This window comes from Thermobia domestica, chromosome 11 (genome assembly GCF_964235325.1).
Source record: "Thermobia domestica chromosome 11, izTheDome1.hap1.1, whole genome shotgun sequence".
In the NCBI taxonomy this organism is placed as follows: Eukaryota; Metazoa; Arthropoda; class Insecta; order Zygentoma; family Lepismatidae; genus Thermobia; species Thermobia domestica.
This window is the reverse complement of record NC_137464.1, coordinates 106,270,533-106,295,108: the sequence shown is the minus strand read 5'-3', so window position 1 is coordinate 106,295,108 and position 24,576 is coordinate 106,270,533. Positions and strand designations below refer to the sequence as shown.

Sequence of the window (24,576 nt, the reverse complement as noted above, 5' to 3'; positions counted from 1 at the left end):
AATCAGATAAATGTAATAGAAAGAAGAAAAGTTCATCTAAGAGGGCACAGCGCTCACTTTTGGTGCTAGGGATCCTTGTGTAGATTCCACGCCAAGTAAGTATAATCGTGTCCGTGGGTTCTATTGGGATTCTTCCGTTTCCTCTCACTTTTCATTCCACCGAATTCCTTCATTGACATTCTTCATTCAATCATCCTTTTCCTTTAGAATAAAGGATATAATGTGGGAGACGTAAAGCTGAAATTTTGATTTCAAAGGTACACTCATGTCCAAAATGATTATCGCATATCTATAACTGTCATCTTGTAAGAATATAATTTGATAATGATTTTGCAGGATACTTTTAATACTGATATTATATGTATAACCGGGAAATGTATATATGAGTTAAATTTCATAGGAAAAGTATTATAAATGCGAAAATTACAATGAGTAAAACAAAATATGAGCAAAACTAAATGGACAAGAAATTTTTATTTTCGTTTTATTGTTCTTATTTACTGCTCTTTTGACATGAAATTTTCCACATACATGTCTTTATCGATTATACAGATACTAACATTATAAGAAATACCAGACGAATTCATTATTCAATTATATTCCTACAACAACATATTTATATAGACATGCTACAATAATTTTGACATGAGTGTACATCTTTCCAGCTGTTTCACATAATTTCGTTAAAGTGTATCGTTTTCTTTCAAATAAAACTCGTAAATTCATAAATCTATAATTATAATAATTCTAACTTGAATGTCGTTAATCAGCGTTTATTCATATATACATACATACAACGTATGCATGCATGTTTGTAAAAATTCCTGAACAATAAAAAGTTATGGCCTTCTCCCAGTAGAACAACTTACTGTTTACGCCACTGTATTTTCTTTAAAAATTACAATTTAAAATTTCACATTTGTTGGAGAGAAGATATATGACATAAGCATTATTATAGAATATAATTCAAGGAAAATGAATTATGAATGCCGTAAATTACGTACTTAAGTAATTTTTATTAATAATTTGTAATAACATTGTATTATTCCGAAATTTCAATTATTCAGCACATTAATCCCTGATTAAAATGAAGTCTTATTTTTGGAGATCTTTGTAATACAGTTACGATAATTAAAAAAAAACTATAATGTAAGGACACAAAAGGATGTTTGAAGACGCAGGACTTATTTTCATCCAAAAATACCTACTTAGATACAGAATCTTAAAGCATGCTTCACACATAAACATTACACTAATAATAATTATCATGTAAATATGCAAGAAAATGCATTACAGTGTTCACTTGTTCATAACCAAAGACAACAAACGTATCGGAAATTTTCTTACAAACGTAGTTTTTTCAACAAGACTTCATCAACAACAAGAGCAACATCCAGCTTTTTTTTTACTTCTACTTCTAGACTTGGTTCAAACTGATGCCTTTTATTCCACATTTCGATAAATTCATCGTAATCAATTCGCCCATCATCATTTTTGTCCGCAGCAACTATCATATCATTCACTTCCTCTTCCGTCACACATTCACCTATACGTTGCATGGCTTCCAGAAGATCTTTACGCGAAATATAACCATCTCCATCAATATCGAAAAGATGAAACGCTTGCGTGTAGTAACATTCTCGCCACAGCTTCTCGTTGTTCATGGCCATTGTAGTAAATTCCTCGAGATTAATTTTACCATCATGATTTGTATCCACTCTTTTAATCATTTTCTGCAATTCTTTGTCGGAGAAATATTTGCCCAAATTGTGTGTAAGTTGTTTGAGATCAGTTAGTGTAATTTGACCATCGCCGTCAGAATCGAGCATCTCAAAAGCTTCCCTAATTTCGCTTAGATCTTCACTGCCTCTTCTTACAGGACACATTTTATTGGCGATTCCTTCAGCTTGCGATTCGTTCCTCAAATTTTCCGAGGAAGCCATTTCCATTTCCAGCTATTATGACAATCGCAGTTACAAGGTTTTAAGTACAGAGAATTACATCGAAGAAATAAATTGAATTTATTGCTTTTTTTCATATATACTATAGTAACGATTGATTGTTAAACTTAATTGTTAACTTGGTTAGCTACTTCCTCTGTTGAAATTAAACTATCGGTTAGCAGTGAATCAGCATTAATTACTAGAAGGACTGGACAAGCTGAGGGACAGAGCATTCCTTGTATTGAAAACTTTATAGACGTGTCACCATGCCGGAGATTTGTGATACACTGGGGCTAACAATGGGAACCATAGAACGAATAATTACAAACGAACTGGGCCTAAAGAAAGTTGGGTTCCACGAATGTGTAATGGCCAGAGTCGGATTTAGGTTTGATGGGGCCCTAAACTATTGGAAGGGCCCTTCATACGTCAATCTTTCTATTTCAGCAACAAAATGTAGCCATTCTTTTAATTTTTAGGTTTGAATATACCGTATGCTATATGCTAATTTATGGACCTAAAGGATATCTAAATGGAAAAAAGGGTCTACTACAAGCAGGGGTGGGAAACAGGGGCTCCATTATAAGTGGGGCTGGATAACAGGAGCCCCATTACAAGTGGGGATGAGAAATAAAACCCTATTACTTGCTTTATAAAAGCCTGGTACATAACAATACAAAACAAAATTGTTGTATGTGAGTTTTATATTATTTGCTTTTTTTGGTTGTTTGGAAATTACATTAAAATCATTTTTTCTTTAAATTTTTGGGGCCCCCAAGGGAGTGGGGCCCTAAGCTATAGCTTGTTTAGTTTATACGTAAGTCCGGCACTGTTAATGATTATCAAAAAGAAGCAACAATTCCATCAAATGTTGCAGATTTGACATGCTTCATAAGCGAGGGACGCAATTTCTTGGAAAGTGCTATGATTTATGAATATCTCACAGATTCTATTATTTAACCCAGAAACAAGAAAAGAAAAAAAAAACAGTCGATACGGTGGAAACAGACAGACTCACCTCTAACACCCAAAAATTTCGTCAGGTGGTATCCAATGAAAAGGTGTTGTACGCTATCTTCTGAGATTTCCAGGGACTGATGTTGTCCCACTCTGTTCCGAAGGATCATACAATTACGGCCAAGCATTTTTATACACTATTGGATACATTTTTTTGTTGCCAAAATTGACCGGGAAACGTCCACAAATGGCAAACGGCAATTTCATACTTCACATAAACAATGCACTGCCTCATAGTGCTAATGTTAGTCACTCATTTTTAGCTGCCATAGTATCGAAGTTCTGCCACATCCACTTTATTCATCAGATTTAGCTCCGAGTGACTTGTGTTTTTTCCCAAACCTAGGGATTTTCTTCCAGGACGCTATTTAGTCAGTAAATCATCACTGGGAAGTGCCATTTTCTAGTATGTGAAACATAACCCCCAAAGATGACTACGCCACACGCTACATAAAATAAATGGAACGGTAACAACTAACAAGGAACGGACATGAACCAGTCATCCAAACATTCGAATCAAACCTAGTCCATTCGATAAACATAACAAGGGTATGTTCATGCCATTGACAACGGAGTAAGTTCCTCTGGGGCCCATTAGCCTTCTTAGTATAAACAAAATCGTAGACTCGCAGTGAAATAGCTATTACATCAACACTGTTCATTGGAAAGTCATGGCTTATAGTTCATTCTCTTCAGCATAAAACAAGCTTTTTAGACTGGCTATGACTTGGGATCCATAACGTACAGGAAAATTGGGAGAATTTCGGAAAAATTACCTCCACAAATTCCTCCTATCACCTTTGGACCCCTCTAAAGTGGCCCCGGGTAAAAGCACATAATTTAAATGTATTTCGAAAAACACTATAGGGTATAAGAAACGTGTGTACCAGGTTTTGTATTGATAGACTGAAAAAGTATGAGAGGAAAGCATGTATTGGTATACAAGCCTTTCCCACACATCTATCCCGTATTTCTATTTCTATATTTATTCTTGTATTTCTTTTGTTATCATTTCATTTTCTCCTTTTAGTTGATAAACCTTGTTGTAGTGTTTCTTCATTATTTTCAGTTTACTTTTAATTGCAGAGCAATGCGCTTATGTTAGCAACGTCAATATTCATGTTAATGACGAAATATCAGTATGTTATTCTATTTCAGTCAGAAAAATATAGAAGAAACAACATATACATATTTTCTTTGTTAGTTAAATTGTTCTAATGAAGTTATTAAGTATTTGATATCATTATATTTACGTTGTGTTACTTTCTTAAATTTTCCTTTCAGCTGTACACTTTAGCTGAGGCAAATAGGAGAAATATTTTGAAATATGTAATAAATTTACTGAACTTAGAAACTCAAAAGTTATATATTCTAAGATTAAAGTTATATATACCCATCAATACATTAAAAATACCAATATATATTGGCAATTTCGACATAGAATTTAATATTGTAATTATCGAATGAAATGAGGGTTGAAAATATACGCAATATGAGAGTATAAAGCGATTCAGACATAAAAAATCACAATAATTGAAATTTCTCTAAGTAAGGTCAATTACATTGCTATAGGCTTGAAAAACAGTAATGCCGATACACTTAAGTAGGCCCATACAAAGGTGGTTCAGCATACTCTGACCTTTACATAGAACAAACCCCCACTGGAAAAATAAACAAGTGTTACTCTTTCACATAGTCCTATGGATCGTTAATACGCTTTTCCAACCGGTTTTCCAGTGCTTTAATCCCAGCAGAAAAAAAAAAAACTCTTTCGGTTGATCCTGCAACAAAACATAGACAGTGTCCATAATCTCAAAATCACTGCGAAAATATCTGCTAAGATGGGCTTTCTTAAAATTAGGGAACAAGAATAGGTGTCAGTCACTGGGGACCAGATCTGGGGAATAGAGGGTATCAAGAACATGTTCAAACCCTGATTCATGAGCTGCAACCACCGAAGCTTGGAAAGTTTTAGGCAGGTGCATTTTTGCAATGTAACAGCACACCACAGATTGTAACATTTCAAGGCGTCTTTCTTTGATGGCAATACGTAATTTGGCAGTTAGGGTTGCAAAATAAACATCTGTGCTTGTCTTTTCCTATATGAAATAATCAATCAAAATAATTCCCTCTATATCCTAAAAAACAGATCACATTACTTTGCCCTTTGATGGTTGCAACTTGATTTTCTTTGCTGGTGGGGAGTGTAAGTGTTTTCATTGCATGCTTTGGCTTTGACATATCTTCGTAAATCAGTTTATTTGTCAACCTTGATTATTCGTAACAGATTCCGACTTGTCACATAACTTCCTTTCTTGTTCGATCATTACCATTCTTGGGCCCATCGTGCAGAGACTTTTTGATTAATAATATTTAATAATAATTAAATATAGACTGGCAGTTGAAATGTCACATATCTGTGTTATGTGACGAAAACCAATTCATCGGTCTGCCAAATTAGGTCATGCAGTTTTGTCATCATTTCTAAAAAGATGATGGTTGCATATGGACCGAAACCATGCTTATCTTCAGAACACATTTAAATTCATGGCGCCATTGCTTCAGTAGATCATGTGAGTGACTATAGACTCCGAGAGTTCCCACCTTATCAACATGGATATCTTTTGGGTATTACATATTTCTTTATTAAATATTATACTACTGCTCAGAGCTAGCTATTTTTGCTTCTATCTTCATTTTTTTCCCAATCAGGCTTCTTATTGATCAACAACATGTAAGGAAAAGAAAATTGATTTTTTTATGTCCCACGGTTATGCCGGTTAGGCTAAAGGAGACGATGATGATGAGAAATGAGTGAAATGGTGGAATGAAGAAAGTGGGAGGAAACGGGAGAATCCCCAGAAAACCCACTAGCACGGTGTTTGTCCACCACAAAGTCCACACGGCGCGAGCTGGAATCGAACCAGGGATCCGAAGCACCGCTCTACCACTGAGTCACTGTGCCCCCCAAAAGAAAATCGAGTTGGAAATTCTTCAAACTTTGTGGACATCAGCCAAGTATAGTTTTACCTGTGAGACGAGACAAGAAATGAGTTTTCCTTGTCCCGTCTCATAATTTTTGTGAAGAATTCTCGTCTCGTCTCTATTCTCGAAACATTCTTTCTCGCCTCGATTCCCGGAAACTTTTTCTCGTTTCATTTTGTAAAACTTATGCCATGATTTTTTCTTAATTTCATCTAAAAGATATCTAAAATCTTTCTGGAATAGTGTGATATAACCACATTTAAATAAAATTTTATTATTAGTGTATATTGTTTAATGACTTGCGTATCTTTCATCGTTGATAATTGCTCTCCGTTGTGTTCGTATAACCACTTTAATAATTTATATATATATATATATATATATATATATATATATATATATATATATATATATATATATATATATATTTACTATGAATTATGTAACAGTAAAACAGGGCTTCAGATTTAAGACTTGGGTGAACTAGTGTTTCCCATGTGACTCAAAACATTCCTTTTTTCGTTTCAATTATCGTCATAAAAACGAGAATTGTCATTTTCCCGTCTCGTCTCGAACTTGAAAATGAAGTTCTTGTATCGACTCTCGTCTCATTTTTCAGACGAAAATCGATTCAAGATGAGACATTATTTCTCGTCTAGTAGACAACATTGGTCTAAACTAAAGAATGTACAATGCTATGCTTAAAATCACAAGTGTCTGCCATAACAGGAAGGTTGCTATTTTATCTACCATGCTAGACAGAATAGGTATAATGGGAAATCGTGTATTGGTATACAAGCTTTTTCCTCATATCTATTCCGTCTATTAATACAAAACTTGGTATACACATTTCTTACCCTCTATACTATTTTTTTAAGATACATTTGGATTGTGTGCTTTTACCCGGGCTCACTCTAGAGGGGTCCAAAGTTGGTGAAAGGGATTTCTGGAGGTAATTTTCCCGACATTCCCCCAGTTTTCCCTGTTCAAGTACGTTATGAATCCCAATACATAGCACCTCTGGAAAGCTTGTTTTATGCTGAAGAGAATGAAATATAAACAATGACTTTCTTATGAACAGTGTTCATGCAATAGCTATTTCACTGCGAGTCTATGATTTTCTTTATACTAACAGGGTCAATGAGCCCAAGGGACTTACTCTGTTGTACATGGCACCCAATTTTTTGTGCATTAACATATCTTTATTATTTTTATTGAGTTGACTAGTTTTTGATTAGGAAGTTCCATTGACGAGTTCATGTCCTTTCCTTGTGAGGGCGCAGCCTGATAGTTTCCAAACCAGACATCTGACGTCTTCCAACTCCAGATATGTCCATTAAATTGATAAGTATTTGTAATTATTCGTCACTTTCTGACTAACTTTTGCAATATTTTTGAAAAGTAGTATGTCTACTTACTCAAAAAGGAAAATGAATTTTTTTAAAAAAATAAATCCCTTAGTCATAGTTATTTATTTATTAAGATTGTCTTTAACTTTAATAGTAAAGATTTTTTGATGGTTTTCAAATACGTAATAACCATATAAAGTGTTAAATAACAGTAATGGTATCCCCACAAACATTACTCTTTTAATAGTTTTACACCATGAAAATACCTACTTTTCCTTCTAGTGAGATATTGAAAATCTTTGAAGCTTATATAACCTTCCTTTTCGCAATTAGATTCCCTCATTATTGTATGAGCTTCTTCTAGGGTGATCGGGTTGTTTAAAAGCGACATTGCACTCAAAAGATCATCAATTGTTATGTATCCATCATTGTTAACATCGTACATTGCAAATGTACGAGCTACATCTAGCTCAGGATCTCTGACCCTTGAGTACGATAGGACTCTCACAAAGATATTATAATCGATAGCTCTTTTGTCTGAAGTTATTTTGTGAAGAATTGCCTGAGTGTCGTCTTTCGGTTGTCGTCTGGTCTTTTGCAGATGATCGATGAGCTGTTTCTCACTGATCAGACCGTCAGAGTCTGTGTCAATTTCTTGAAATTCATCCTGGAAAAATTTGTTCAGCTCTTCCCAACTGAACCGTAAATTAGCCATGAAGAAATGGTCAATTGTTTCAAAATATTCTTGAGGTACTTATTAATATCGTAAAGGTTTGCTGTTCTTTACATATATTACCTGAAACAAATTAATTCAAATATTATGACTGAGTTAGTAGCACTATACGTTATTAGAGGGGAAAAAACGAAATAAAATTTCTATTTTAGCGTGTCACAATTGTGCCTTTATCAAATATCTAATATCTAGGATCAATATTAACAGATCAAAACCATATTCACAAGGAAATTAAATATCGACTAAAAGCAGAAAATTCGTGTTATTTTAAAGTTCAAAATCTTTTGTCATCGCGAATTCAGTCGAGGGATTTGAAGCTTAGAATGTATAAAACGATAATTATGCCGGTTGTCCTGTATGGTTACGAAACATGGTCGTTTACTCTGGGGGAAGAATGTAGACTGAAACTATTTGATAGTAAGATCCTCGTAAGAATATTAAGATTCCAAGAGGAACGGGAATCGGGAATGGCTGAAACTTCATAACTAGGAACTTCATAGTTTATACAGTTTACCAAACATTATTAGGGTCATCAAGTCTAGGAGGCTCAGGTAGCCAGATCAAGTAGCCAGAATGGAAGGAAGTAGGAATACTTTCAAAATTTTAAGTAGAAATCCAATCGGAAAACGTCTATTAGGTAGACCTAGGCGCAGATCGGAGGACAATATTAAGATGGATCTCGCTGAAATAGGAACACAAAGTAGAAACTGGATCCAGTTGGCTAAGAACTAAAGTCAAAGGACAACTTTTTTGAATACGACATTGAACCTACAGGTTTCATGTGCCCTTTACAGGGGTGCTCACAATGGGGTTTCAGGGTGCGGGCTGCGCACTTGATAATATTTAGTGCGGTATAACTTTTCATGGGAAATGATACAATCAAACGGAGAATGGCATAGGGGAGGAGAAAATACAGTTAAGAGGTGAGAGCAAGATGATATTTTTTTTTGGGGGGGGGGTTACAATGGTAAATTTGCGACAAAACACTTTTTCGTATATGCACCCCTAACCATTTAAGATAAAGCTGACTAATGATAACTGAAAATGAATTATATTCAAGGAATTTTTATAGAATGAGAATGTGAGATGAACGGATAAATCCCTACAGCACGAAAATATAGTTAGTTAACTCTGGATTCAGACAGTTCAAATCATTCGTACACTTTCTTAGTTTCTAGGACCACGAATTTGCAGGCCACATGAAATATTGGTCTGCGATAAAGTAGCAAAACTTAAGAGTAATACTGTTCAACATTTTTTCACTTTTTATTTTTTTACAGAAACGAAAGTAGCCGTTCTTTATTGATTTTTGGCCACAGAACGCGAAAATCGCACTTAAAATTCTCTCCACGATCAGGCTTCTGCGTAATTTAGCGTTTTATATTTTGCATATAACGCTATGGTACATTATAAGTAAATGATTTGAAATTATTGCTTTACATGGTACAAAGTGTCGTTCTTGACAAGTATTTGCTGCATATTCGACTTGGCAACGTTGTACGTTATCAACAGCTAGTGCGAGCGTCTCATGAGTCACGTGAGGCAATGATTGCAAGTTGCAACTAGCTGCAGTTAGTCTCTAATCGTATTCGTGGCGTGCTTCAAGCAGTAGTTTGGCAGACTGTTTGTACTAGTGAACCAGCAGTTTGAAATATCATCTTGCAGTAAGGACATTATCGCTGTTGTACATATTGTTTTCTTTGCGAAATGTCAGTGATTCAAGGAAAGTGCAGCAATGCCCCGTGTTTGTAAAAATTCGGTGGACAATGTGTGCTGTATATGTGTGGACGTGATTTGTGGTTCCAGGAAGCAGCCATTAACTGCTGCAGTGCGAGGAGCATATTTACTATACTTTGGGTGTCGTGTTGGAGACTAGGATAAATCATGGGCTCCCACGTTTATTGTACTAGTTGTTCACCTACTCTCAATGCCTGGATGCATGGGAAGAACGTTTGGATGCGCTTTGCTGTGCCCGTCATTTGGCTTGAACCAACAAACCATAGTACAGACTGCTACTTTTGCATGCTACCCTGCTTGAAGAAAGGTATAAATACGATGAAGAAGAGGAAGATCGAATACCCAGTGATACCATCTGTCATTCGTCCAGTGACCCATGGAGAAGGATTGCCTGTTTCCGATCCCCTGGCTACCAAACCGGCGGAAAGTGATACAGAGAATGAAAATGAAGGTGAATTTGCTCCACATACCAGTAAAACTGGTCCTTCATTTGAGCCAAAAACCAACTATCCTGAACCACACCGACTCACAAGCGGAGCTTCTTGACCTAATTAGAGATTTGGAACTGCCAAAGAACTCTTACCATCTTGGTTACAGCAGTGGAACCTTCTGGAGGATACAGTCAGGGTATCAACTCTATGCGATCGTCAAAAAGATCTTGCAAAATATTTCTGCTGAACAGATGAGTTAGTATTTTGCAATGATGTTCTAGGTTTGATGCAGAAACTGTAGATTACTTACAAAGTAGAAGATTGGATACTGCTTATAGACTCCTCCAAAACAAGCCTTAAGGCTGTGCTCCTGTACAACAGTAAGGAGATATCAGCATCAATAACTGTTGCTTATGCATAGCTACGTAAAGAAAGTTATCCCATGTTGGAACGCGTTCTGGATCTTATAAAATATCGTGAACACAAGTGGTTAGTTTGTGGTGATTTTAAGGTGATCACAATTTTGCTTGGTCTACAGGGTGGCTATACAAAGTACAGTTGTTACATTTGTGAGTGGGATAGTTGTGCAAAGAATGTCCATTAAACTCAAAACCAATGGCCGCGACGAACAGCTTTGTTGCCAGGCGAAAAAACATTTCAAATGTACCCCTCAAGCATTGTGTTAACACCATTACACATCAAACTTGGACTCATGAAGGCATTTGTGAAGGCCTTGAACAGGAATGAACGTGCATTGGCATACTTGTGCCAAAAGTTTCCGCGTCTAAGTACAGAGAAGATTAAGCAGGGAGTCTTTATTGGTCCGCAAATACTCAAGCTATTGCAAGACGAGGTGTTTGAATCTATTCTCAGTTTCCGTAATACTTGCAACAGATTTTTGGGCAACTACCGAGCCGAAAATTACAAAGAATTTGTAGAAGAATTGCTATCAACCTACGAGAAACTTGGGTATAATATGTCACACAAAATGCACTTCCTACATTCCCACTTTGATGTCTTTTCAGTGAATTGTGGATCTTTTAGTGACGAGCAAGAAGAGCGATTTTACCAGGACATTTCTACGATGGAACAACATTACAAAGGAAAGTGGTCAGTTTCAATGTTAGCGGATTTCTGCTGGATGATTCCAAGAGATACTCCAGATATTCCTTACAAGAAACAAGCAAAAGGACGGCGTGTTTAAAACAGATACTTTAGGTAACTTTTACCAATACAGTTCTTGTCCTGCAGCGCTATATGCAAAATGTTAAGAGTGCTATTACACCGATAGTGTGCCAGGAGGACTTTATATTTTTGATATTCATATTCCGTGTCCAAACATTTATAAGAGACAGCTATTTTTATTTTCGTAATTATGTTAATGTTTGTTACTTTTACCTTTACAGTTTCATTGTCATAGCGTTGTATGCAAAATGGAAATTGTGTAATTACACTAAATCTGAGCTAGGAGCATATTATCATTGTCATTTTATTGTTCAGGGTCCAATAAGAAATTATAAAGAATAGCATTTTTATTTCCGTAATCATTTCAATGTTTTGTGACTTTTACCTTTACAATTTCATTATTATAGCGTTATATGTAACATGTAAATTGTGTAATTACAAGTAAATCTTAGCCAGGAGCACATTTTGATTTACAGTTTCGTGTTCAGCGCCCAAAAATCAACAAAAGATGACCATTTTCATTTCTGTAAAAAAATTCACTGTTGCACATAATTTTTTCTGGTGTTTGGCGCAGATACAAAGTGGTAAATTTAATTATTTATATTCTACATTTCATTACGCTAGATGGACTTTTTAAAAAATATATTTTGTGATAATATATAACAAAAACAAAGAAAAACGTTGATGAATGGTACTTATACTCTGAAACGAAATAAATGAAGAAAACTTAACTATTTTTTAAATAAAAAGTAACAAAAAAGAAATAAAGAAGACTCAAGGAACGTAGAACAGAAAGTACTGTACGTGCGAGAGGTGAGTAATAACTAGTTCTATGCTAGCGAAGAAAGTTGTTGATTCAATACTGTACAGAAGTTATTAAAACTAAATATATCTAGGTAAAATATAAAAAGTAATGATGAAGATTACCTTCCAATTACTCAGAGTTTGAACTTTAATTTGGAAATGAAGTGAAATGAAATCTTTGAGTTTTACGTCCCATGATTATGCCGGTTAGGCTAAAGGAAACGGTGATGATGAGTAATGAATGCAATGGTTGAATGAAGAAAGTGGGAGGAAACGGGAGAACCCCGAGAAACCCCATGCACACGGTGTTTGTCCACCACAAAGTTCACTTGGCGGGGTCTGGGATCGAACCCGGGACCCCAAGTACCAGAGGTGAACGCTCTATCACTGAGCCACCGCGGCCCCAACTTTAATTTGGAATTTAGCGTCCCGTTTAGCAGCACCGATGCTATGTAAGACGTGGACCCACAGCTTAATTTGGGATCCGAACCACATGATTTCCCGCTGAAAATCGAACCTGGGTCTTCCTCACCAAAGACACGTATGCTAACCATACAGCCATAGTGAAGTTAGAACCTTAATTTGCGCTGGCTGTTATTATAGCTATAAATAAATTATATATTTTTTCTGTTCCCAGCATTTTCTATTAATGCTGTATTACAGTGGGGATCTTATTTTAATCGTTGTACTTTCGTTTGAAAATGCGTTGTCTCTCCTGTAGTGGATTTTTTTCTTTGTACATTTAGTGCAGTCTAGAAAAGACCATTAAAATTTTAATTAAGGTTAATTTTAACAAGTGAATCAGAAAAAATTCCGGAGGGAAAAGAATTGACACCTCCAATCACATAGAACTTTTATTACAAAGACTTTTTTTATCCGACCACAGTTTGTTCTTCTCATGTAGCTTCTCGTCTAAGTATATGCGATAACGAAAGAGTTACATATTTAATATAAAACATTCTATCTAGTTGTGATAAGTCTCTGGAAGTGAAATTACAAATATGCGAATAAGCAAACAATACAATTTTCGCGATGGTTTATTTTCATTCAAATTCACAAATAAACAAGGAATATGAAAGAAAATATTTCTCACGTTGACTAACAAACAATTTTCAGAAGGGTAAAGAAAATTTTAAAAATTATCTGCCTGAATAATGTAGCGTTACAATGTTAATTTACTTAGATACACATGGAGCGAGTGACTCAGTTATGGAAGTTTATTTTGATTTCGGAAATGTGAACACGAAATATATAAAAATAAACATAACAAGTAATAGTATGATAGTATATACCATACGAAGGAGTTTGTTTTATCACAATGTACAGAACATAAAAGCTGAAGTTTGAGTTTTGAATTCTCCTCACTATTCGTTTTCCACTCAAAAAAACTTTAATGAGATAAATGAATATTTCGAAGTAGAAAACATTTAAGTCTTTAAATTTGTCGAGTAGTTTCATTTTAGCATTGTACTCTCTGGGTTCATAATAATTTGCATCCCGAACATGATATACACCAGCAAATCTTAACTGCATTGCGGGTAGTCTGTCAAGCAAGGCTGATACCCCATATATTACCCCATAGAAATACATTCTGAACCAATTTTGTGATTGTCTATATCTTGGGATCAACTGGATAGATCATAACGATCAACGATTTTGATTCGCAACTTTGAGTGTCTACACCCTGACCAGAATTGAAAATGATGTGTGAAGTTTTTTCTGAGGTTTTGTGTCTCCCGGACGAACACACGAACAAATTAAATTAATATAAAACAAAGGAGCTTCTCGTAAACAAAATTCCTTAATAATAATAATAATAATAATAATAATAATAATAATAATAATAATAATAATAATAATAATAATAATAATAATAATAATAATTGAATCGCTAAGTCGAAGTTCTTGCAAAGCACACTTTTGAGATATTTCATTAGATAAAGTGTCAAAAAATATAGGTAAATACGCGATAGGAAACAACCTCTATAGCAATTATATTACAAGAAAGTTTCGTAAGCATTAAGTTACACATATTCCTGTTAGTTTTAAATAGGTAACTCGTGGCTGTATGGCTAACATATAGAACTGAATTTAATTCCCAATGGAAGCGCGTATAATTCGAATCTTACGTTCAGAATCTTACTTCCTCACCATTCTTTGAATCTTGTCGACTCACTTAAAGGATACAAAGAATATAAAATATGTAGCAAGGGAGCTAGATATTATTGAGAAAATGCTATTAAAATAGCAACAAGGCAGACTAGACCAGATAGCATTTTCAACGCCAAAGTAGACCAGCCCGATTTGGAATACTATGACATGTAGTGACGGGGTAAAACTTATCTTGAGGAAGGTACTAGCTATGTTGTAAAAATTCATTTCAAACTGTTCAACCCTTTCACCCTGATGCAATCACACAATAAATAAATAAACATATAAATAAATAAATAAATTACAATAAAAAAAATAAAAAAAAGACGAAATAGATGTCTGTAATGTCAATGTAATTCAGACTTTAACTGTTCTGAATGTTGTCAATTCCTGATGTTACTGCGTTCAAATGAAAGAATTTGGATAATGCCAAAGCTTTTGTTAATAGTCAGATGCGATATTTGAGTCCCGGTTAGTAATACAAACGGTGAAATAAGATTGAAATATATGAAATATGCGTTCTAATTTAATAATGTCGATTTCAGTGTGATGAAAAAATTTTCCTCCCCTCCATTAAAACAAAAACAATCTAAAAACACTGAAACAAGCGCTTCTTTTTTAAAATGTGGAGTTTATATATCGAAGTTCATATTCCTATTTTGAAGGAATCGTGATATAGTGTATTTCTGGAATAAGATTTGAACCACTATACCCAAGTTACTATACGCATTTCAACCCATGATAAAACTCAGCTCACGTTATGTGCTAAATATTTTCTAAAATTAACTTAAAACTTTCACCTGTTTTCCATGACTTTCAATGTGAAGAAAGGAATTATGGAAAATTCCCTCGTCTCTCTCCTCAGCCCCTTTAAACGAAACTTTCAAAAACTCTGACATGTTTTTAATGAAGGGTTTATATGCCGAGTTACATCTTCCTAACTTGAACTGGCTCGTCAGATACTAAGTTTTTCGCATAAATTGAGTCCTCCCGCTTTCCCCTTAGGATATGCGTTTTAGTTAAAAAAAACTAACGTGATGAAACCAGTTCAAGGTAGTTGATAACAATATCCAAAAGTTCATTTCAAACCGTTCAGTCACTTTCCCGTGATTCGACCACGAGCAGAATAACTTTCATTTTGTTACATAGATGTGCTGCTGCGGAGCTACTTCCCCCTCCCCCCCCAAAAAAAGTCAAGAAAGAGTAAGTTAAGCCATAGTGAAGAACCTGAAGCTTAAGCACATGTCTCGTATAGTTTTGGTGATAAAAGAGGCGTTGAACTCCAAACCAAGTATTCTTTGAATTTGAATTTTTCGAGTTTATGTCTCAAATTGTTTAGGTTTCAGATATAGATATTTCTTAAAATTGGTATTTCTTTCATATTTAAATGATACTTATGCTTAGAAAATAAACCTAAAATTAAGTTATCTGAAATTTAATGCTTGAAATTAAATTTTCACGTAAATAAAATAAAATAGTTTTTTTAAAAACTCAGTTTTAATTTCACGTTATTATATTATTATTATTATTATAAAAGTTCATGTTTATATACTTTGGAGAAAAGAATTTTTATTCTTTTGAGAAAATAGTATTTAATACAGTTGTACTTCTCTTCTTGCCAAACACTGATACTTAAACCCAGAGGGGGGCGGTGGCTCAGTGGTAGAGCGTTCACCTCTGGTGCTTTGGGGTCCCGGGTTTGATCCCAGCCCTCGCCAAGTGAACTTTGTGGTGGACAAACACCGTTGTCGTGGGTTTTCTCGGGGTTCTCCCGTTTCCTCCCACTTTCTTCATTCCACCATTTTCACTCATCTCTCATCATCACCGTCTCCTTTAGCCTAACCGACATAACCGTGGGACGTAAAACTTAAAGATTTCATTTCATTTCATTTTTATAACCCAGAGGTATTCATCCCCACAAATTTACTATTCTGTCACCCAAATGTGTCTTTCTCCCCCTAAATTTCCCATTCTACAGTTTGATTGTACCATTTTTAGTGAAAAATTATGCCCCCCCCCCCCAAATATTGTAATGAGTGCAAACTGCGACCTAAAAACACGATGTGTTCACAATTGCTTAAGTCTTTAATTAAAGACAGAAAGATAGAAGAAGATTTATAATTCTTGTTCTCCAGATTTCTTATCTTTAGAGAGATTGTAGATTTCAAAAATCCTTTAAAATATAAAAATAGAATGACAATGTAACACATATACCGCCTTCGGGCCGCGGTGGTTTAGTGGTAGAGCGTTCACCTCTGGTGCTTGGTGTCCCGGGTTGAAACCCTGCTCCAGCCAAGTGAACTTTGTGGTGGACAAACACCGTGTGCGTGGGTTTTCTCGGGGTTCTCCCGTTTCCTCACACTTTCTTCATTCCATTATTTCATTCATCTCTCATCATCACCGTCTCCTTTAGCCTAACCGGCATAACCGTGGGACGTAAAACTCAAAAATTTCATTTCATTTCATTTACATATATCGCCTTCAATGAAACCCTACTTCTACTATTCCCGTATATCCATCATCACATTGGCGTTGACAATACGTAGATTCCATAAGAGAACAAGGGGCTCATTGTTACAAGTGAGGCTAGGTAATAATCGGATTGTATATGAAATTTGAACGTTTTCTTTCCATTTTTAGTATATATAAAAATATTACAAAATGGGTTTCTCACAAACTTCAACATCAACGCCACACCTAATTTCTTTCAGAAAAATCAGTTACGAAGTAGAACAAATTTCCGTGCCAGAAACAGACTACAATATGCTGAATACAAATGTATTGATTGAAGCAGAAAAACAAATTTCATTGATTAAAATGCTCAATAAAATTCCAATTGTATGGCAAAAATAGAATATCGCACCAGCCTCTCAAATTAGATAAATTAAACTCGATGTAATATTTAAATGTTTAATATTTCAATACAGTATTTCACTTTCTCGGCGTTTTCGATTTTTTTTATTGTAAAAATAGTCAAAGTAAGGAGATGACTGAACCAGTTGAAATAAACAGTTGAATCGAACTACGTTTTTATAATTTCATTTGGTTCAAATCCACATCCGAACAACTAAATGTTGAAATCGGAATTGGCCTTTCTCTGCCCACTTTCGGTTTGAATATAGGGTTAGGGGAAACGATTCTCAAGAGCTGTTTCTCGATACCTCTTATCGTGTTAGGTTAAGGATCTTTAAAAATCCAATTGGAATAAAATAAACTGCATATTCAAATACAATTCGAGAAGAAGGCTAGTGTGAAATTTGAATCTGCTGTGGTTTCACTAAGTTTCGCAAGGGATAAGTAGGAATAACAATAATAATAATAATAATAATAATAATAATAATAATAATAATAATAATAATAATAATAATAATAAAATATCATAAACAAGGAATAACTTATGGAGGTCACTGGCAAAGATAATATGAAGAAAAGGGTCGTGATATGGAAAAGTTGAGAAAATCTTTGTTAAGGCTCAAATTTTACAAAACCACACAGTCTAGAATTAATAAGAAATGATCTAGTTGCTAGACTTGAGACTATGTAAGTCAGTATGTTTATTCGTTTATTAATCTAGATTACCATTTGCAACTTGCTACCAAATTATGTTGTTATTATTTACTCAGCAGTTACGTAGAGTAAGTAAGGTCAGTAGAAATGAAATGTATTTGTTCTAAGAATAAAAACCCTGTATTTGGTATTAAGGCAATAAGGGAGTTCTGCATTCGGTTAGAAATGAGATCTTAACAATATGTACTGATATCGAGGATCAAATTAGGAAGAACTATAACTTAAATAATAAAATAATGAGGTTCATTTATATTTCCTCGATCTTAATGTTACGACCTTGGAATATGCAAAATCACACACCGTTCACTTTTTTGAAGTAATTATATCCAGTTGAAAATTATTTTAAATACATTGAAGTTGCCAAATTTAATATTCTTAGCATACCATTTAGGAGCCTTACAAATATAATATAATTTTATGGGTTTTATATCTTTCATTTGCTTAATTATTTGTTCATTTTGATTATACAATCGAAGGGAATATAAAACAATTTTTATTTAATATGATACATTTATGTTCTTAAAGTTAAAGAAGAGGGATTTATAATGGGAACAAGTAATTATGAATTTAATTGATGTAATGAAAACTGTGGAAGGAAACGAATAAATCTTGAGAAAACTCACGAACATGATATTGTTTCCCATAAACTCGTGTGGATTAGGACTGAACCATGAAAACTTGTCACCAGAGATGAACACTTTCTCACTGAACCACTGTGCTCTCTACAACCATTAGGCTAATCATTGCTTTAGCATATGTCATTACTCGTAGCATTGAATTAAGGGTTAGGCTACAACAGATTATCTGGTAAAACAGGGTCCATATAAAAGTGATTCCTCTTATTTTCTTCAAAACTAGCATAATGATCATTCTTTGTACAGGAAGACTTAGGTTTATAGAAAATATATGAAAACTATATACAACAATTTTCTGCTTGCAAATTCTTGCCAATGCAAGTTAGATTTCGCTGAAATTATGCTCAAAGGCGCTTTTGAATAACTTCTCACTATGTCAAGACCGAGTAAAGTCATTTTCTGGCATTTCGAAATAATGGATTCATTGAAATCCATAGAAACTCTTAGGAAAAGCTTAGTCAATTTCTGCCATAACTTTACCAAAATAGGCTTTTTAAAAATATATTTGTAAAGACGCCAATTTTTTTCAAAGTTATGTTGTGTAGTCGCTTTCTTACACTCGAAATCGGAAGATTTTCCCCGTTTCGTGAGAATCGTTGCTTCAAATTTATATTCCTCAAACTGTACTTTCCAAAAATAAACCTTAAGTATTTTCCCCAGTGTCGATAATTAAAGAAAATATCTTCGTGAATAAAATATTTATTTTGTGCATATCAAAACATATTGTATACAAATTTCATGACTGTAGGTTGAACGTCTCTAAAGAAATTCATAACAATCATATTCTCTTTTTAATACGCCTCGCAATCGAATTACTCAAAGCTTGGTCTTAGAAAATTTCAACTTCCTGGACCAAGAAAAGGTTTATAAATCTTTTCCGTCCTCTTAAATATCAAATTTCAGAAATTCTGTTTTAACTGTAGTCTAAAGTTTGAGGAAAAAAGTTTTTAATGAGTTTATTACCTACGTCCAACGGTTTTGGAGACCTGATAAACAGCGTAAAGTAAAATTCCGTCCTCAGCCTCCGATTCAATGAGCAAATTTGTACAAAATATCAAGTTCCACTCTCAAGATTTCCAAAGATTTAGTAAAAGTTGAAGGTTTTCCTAAGGAAGGTTTCCTAATTCGGTATAAGGAGAGTTCCTAATGAAGATTCCTTCCTGTAAGTAAGCTATTTCATGATGCTCTAGTGTACCTTCGATTTAAGGTTGTAGGAGAGCATTTGAATAAAATTTCAAGGTCTTTGCGTCCAAGAGTTCAGAAAATCTGACAAAAGTAAAAGAAAATGTTCAAGGCTTCCTTTTGACCTGTAAACCTTCATTTCTTCAGTCTACGTACACTCATGTCCAAAATTATTGTCGCTTGTCTATAAATATGTTGTTGTAGGAATATAATTTGATAACGAATTCGCCCGGTATTTCTTATAGCGTTAGTACGTGTATACTCGGCAAATTTCATGTCAAAAGAGCAGTAAATAAGATAATAAAACGAAAATAAATCTTTCTTGTCCATTTAGCAACGTTTTGTTTTACTTATTCTAAGTTTCGTATTTATAATTCTTTTCCTATGACATTTAACACCAATATACATTTCCCTATTATACCCATAGTATCAGCATTATAAAAGTGCCCTGTTAAATCATTATCAAGTTATATTCTTAGAAGAAGGCAATTATAGATATGCGACAATCATTTTGGACATGAGTGTACATGCGAAAATTTATATAGACCCTACATAATTTCTAGGTTCTAGGCCTAATAAGGACGGCAAAAATATTTGACTCCCTTTTCCCCTATAATATCTCATTTGAATAGATGAAGAAAAATACTATAGGTAGTAACAGCCAAGAATGTAAAGAGAACATTTATACAAAATTTTAAGATTCTATGCGTAACAGTTTCGGAGATATGTCAAACAAAAAATCCATTCAAGCCTTGTATCCCCCCTTTGGGGGCCTATGTACTAAGGAAGTCTGTACCACAAAATACTGACCTATCTATGGTCAAAAGTGAAAGGAGAACTTTTAAACTCAAGAAAGTGTATCTAATAGTTTCATATATCTGGCGAACGAAAAAAAAAAAAAAACTATCTCTTTGACAAAATATTGTGTTATCTTCAAGCTAGAATTCAAGGATCTAGATCAAATAATTTCCAAGGCGCGGTGAACGAAAAAGCAATTTCCTTTATCCCACGTTAGGAGCAATTCTTAAAGTATATTTGAAGTTTAAGGTGCAAGGAGAACATATATACCGGACGGAAAAAAGTAACTCAACTTACATTATATTTCCTTAGGGATCTTTTTTTTTTTTTTTTTTTTTTTTTTTTAAATATTTCGGTTTTATGTACAGCTTAAACTGCAAGAAAATATATTCAAAACCTTTAAGGTTTCACAACTAATAGTTTTGGAGATCTAGTAAACGAAAAATTATCATTTTAGCCCCCTTATTTATTCTCAGCTACAGCTAAAATTGCAAGAATATTTGTACAAAATTTCAAGGTCCTTCATCTATCTAATATTTTCAGAGATCTGTTGATAAGTGAGTCAGTAGAGTTACTGCATAGTGTTTAGCAGATAGGGTCCAGCTTTTTTTTTTTTTTTTAATGTTACAATTTCGGTAGTTTCTGCTCATATTAGGTTAGCTTAGGTTAGTTTAGGATAGGTTAGGTTTGGTCAGATTATGTTAGTGTAGGAGTCCAGCATAATTTTCGAAAAAAAAAAAGAAACCTTGAATTTCGCTTATTTCTATATTATTAGGTTAGGTTAGGTTAGAGTTGGTTAAGTTATGTTAGGTCTAAATTAAGTACATGTATCTTCCATTTCTCCTCTAAATTTTGCACTTTTTACGTACTTCTGGACCTCTTCTACTAAACATTTACCAATTTACTATTTTATAAAAGGCTATGTATGCTATTCTATTACACTATGGTGTTACTCTATTACACATCTAAAAAAATATAGTTTAGCAAAAACCTACAAGATTCTGATATGTCAACATTCATTAGTTCCAAGGTTAAAATACTTTAATATCAATAAGTTTCAATTGCTTATAAGAAAATGGCTGAAATTTCGTAGGCCTTGAAAGCACAAATGTACCTATAACCAGAAGTAAAAGTGCGGGGAAACGCTGTCTCCCTACCTCCAAAAAATATATACGGCATTTCCTCAGTTCCTGAAAAAATATAATGGGCAAAGATAGGCGGAAAACGGCGTGACGTCATGCTGCTACCTACCGTTCCCTTACCTTTTCAAACCCACTTTCATCCCTGCCTATAACATCTAGAATACTTTAATTTTTAGCGTTATCTATTGAATTAGCTTAAATTCTTCAAATTATCACATTGTTATGCAACAATAAACAACATCACAACTGGTAAACAGCAGAATACTGATAAACAATTAACATAAGGACGTGTTTAATTGAAATATTTGACAGCTCTTAGTGCATTTTCGTGTTCTCTTGTAGAAAATTCTGAGATCATATTTAGTATTGTTTCATATATTTCATAATTTAGACAGCTGACGTGTTACTCATATGTATCATGAAGTTTAATTTCTATGTGGCAACTTTCACTACAAATTACAATGAGAAAGAACTGTTTATACTTAATAAGACTAATGGACAGGTCATAGATTAGTTACTGTTCCAGAAAGAAAAGCAATCAAGCGTACGGTATTCGCATAGAGAAAGGGAATTTTAAATTATTACGTGATGTGTATTATTACTTTAATGTTGGTTGAATTATTTCACGTGAAATACGAATATTTTACGTTGGCGTGTGTTGAACGACATAACGTTGTCATGTAAATTATTTTGAGCTATAGAGCAGGCACGTAGCCAAGATTTGGGTTCGGGGGACCGAACACCCCTTCGAAACCAAAAAATGAAAAAAAAATAAGGAAAGATTAACAAAAAGAAAAGAGAACAATAAAAAGCAGCGTTAAAAGTAAAATGCTACAGCAAGCGTTTAGTTACTCTTTTTGATGAGGAGCTTTGTGTGGAGGAAACGGCGAGGACGTTCCTGTAGTTAAAAATGGATATTATAGAACGGAGCATTCCGAATCACATCTAACTCGGTGCTAATCCTATGGACTACAAATGACAATCGATAAACTGATTCAATCAGATAGAATCTCAGGTAGAACTTAAGAAATGCAAACAATCACCAATAATATGAGCCTGGCAACATAGATTCCAGTTACACTTGTTCAAGAAATTTTCAATTTCACGGTAACACTAAGGATGTCTTTACTGCCGAAAGAGATCTCGCTGCCATCCTTTACGACATTAAACGAATAAGAAACAGCAGAAGAAAGAAAACAAGAAGAAACAAGTTCGAATGTCCTCGGAAGACTATACATTTTTCATACTTTTTAAAAATATTTTACTCGAAATTTTTTCATAGTTTGTTATTAAAATACTTACTAACTTATCCCCATTTTATTGTCGTAAGAAACGAATTTGGGTATGTTGTCAGTAAAATAGTTTAAATTGATCGAGCCCCTGGTGTGTAACTACAGTATTTCTTGTCACCCCCCAACCATTACGAAATCCAGGCTAAACGAACCAATACTTTAGAATGATTGAGCCCCTGGTGTAATAACCACAGTATTTCATTACGGACCGCCCCTATTACGAAATCCTGGCTAGTCGTCTGCTATGGAGCATAAATTGAGTTGATATAATAGAAGAAAAAAAACATTAGGCATATGTCGGACAGATGTGGTCCAGCATTTATTAGCAAATAGTAGAAGTAGTAGTAGTAGGAACGGGTTAGAAGCCCCGCAGGCTTGGGTTCTGTTCTACATATGTCTGGCCCCCATCTGGCCTACATAACTCAAGCATTCTTATATTTTTTTAAAAATGAAAGTTTCCTGTAACTAGAAGCCGAGTCTGTATTTATTTTGCTTAAAATCTTATAATGAAAGGAATTGATGCCTTATAATGATCTCCTGTACGTGTACTAGGTAAATTTAAATTTAAAATAGTATTAACAATTGTTTTAAGTTTGTATTTTATATAATTTCATTTTTAAATTAACGAGCATATAGGGTCTAAAATAAAATATTTGAGAACCTTAATCCTTAAGAATAGTATACTAACCTAGTAAAATATTAAAGCACTATTACCTAATGAGTTTTCACATCCAAAGATTGGTTATTTGAAGGACCTGGTTCTGTTTTCTCTTCTAAAAAGGCGAAATTAATGGCGACAGTTTCCTAGTCATAAGTGCCAACGTGTTGTAGGCGCTGGTCAAGTTTAAACACACCACATTTTGAAAAAATTGCAATACTCTATATAGAAATATATGTTTATAAGCAACGCATTTCTACAAGCGGGATAATTATATAGTACGTTATGCAGCTGTATTTTATGTTTACAAGTGTAGATTTAGTAGTGTAAAATCATTACAAGTGCTATACGACGGTTAAAATAAGTGAGTGCATATGAAAAATGACTGCATTAGATACTATTTTCTGCCGGCAGAGTATTTGTGAACAGTGTATAGAATTTGCATTTTATGTTTACAAGTGTGGTGTAGCACTTGTAATAGTTCCTATAGTGCATGTGAAACCATTAGAAGTGCTATAGGAACTTACATTAGTGCAAAAAACTAAGTTTTTTTTTTTTTTTTTTTTACTATAGCTATCATCGCTGGTGCACTCGCTCCTTTCAGACGCATTCCCGCGCTTCCCACCAGGTTCGCCTTGCTCTAACTCGGTTAGATATCATTCATTCTTTTTAATGGTCACCTAGCACATATTGACATGTGATTTTTACACAAGTTTTTATAGCACATGTCTGGACACTGTATTTATATGCACTGTATTTATTTCGTCAAAGAATTGTAATTTTTCAACAATTACTTCTAGTTACCTCTTTGAATTTCATTTATAGTAAGTCGGGTCATGTCATGTCGCCCAAAACAAATGTTTAGCACGACATAAGAAGAAAATTAGTGAAAATAATATCATTTTTGAACAAGTATTTCGAGTGATGTACCTAAACCTGACTGGATTAAATTTTATATGATAATTTA

At 34.2% G+C, this 24,576-nt stretch overlaps 1 long non-coding RNA gene and 1 pseudogene across 4 annotated transcripts in view; one reads left to right on the top strand and one right to left on the bottom strand.

Moving 5' to 3' along the window:
• LOC145664346 (uncharacterized) overlaps positions 1–24,576 on the top strand; it is a 212,412-nt gene that overhangs the window by 105,661 nt on the left and 82,175 nt on the right. The gene's annotated exons all lie outside the window — the stretch shown is intronic.
• LOC145663642 (uncharacterized) lies at positions 997–23,719 on the bottom strand (annotated as a pseudogene). Of its 3 annotated transcripts, none has more exons than XR_014127204.1 (2): positions 23,666–23,681; positions 997–1,955 (listed from the first exon to the last, which is right to left on the bottom strand). The product of XR_014127204.1 is annotated as an uncharacterized LOC145663642, transcript variant X2 (transcript). The 3 variants fall into 3 exon arrangements; XR_014127203.1 differs by having other exon boundaries at positions 23,640–23,677; XR_014127205.1 differs by lacking the exon at positions 997–1,955 and adding an exon at positions 7,414–8,090 and having other exon boundaries at positions 23,666–23,719.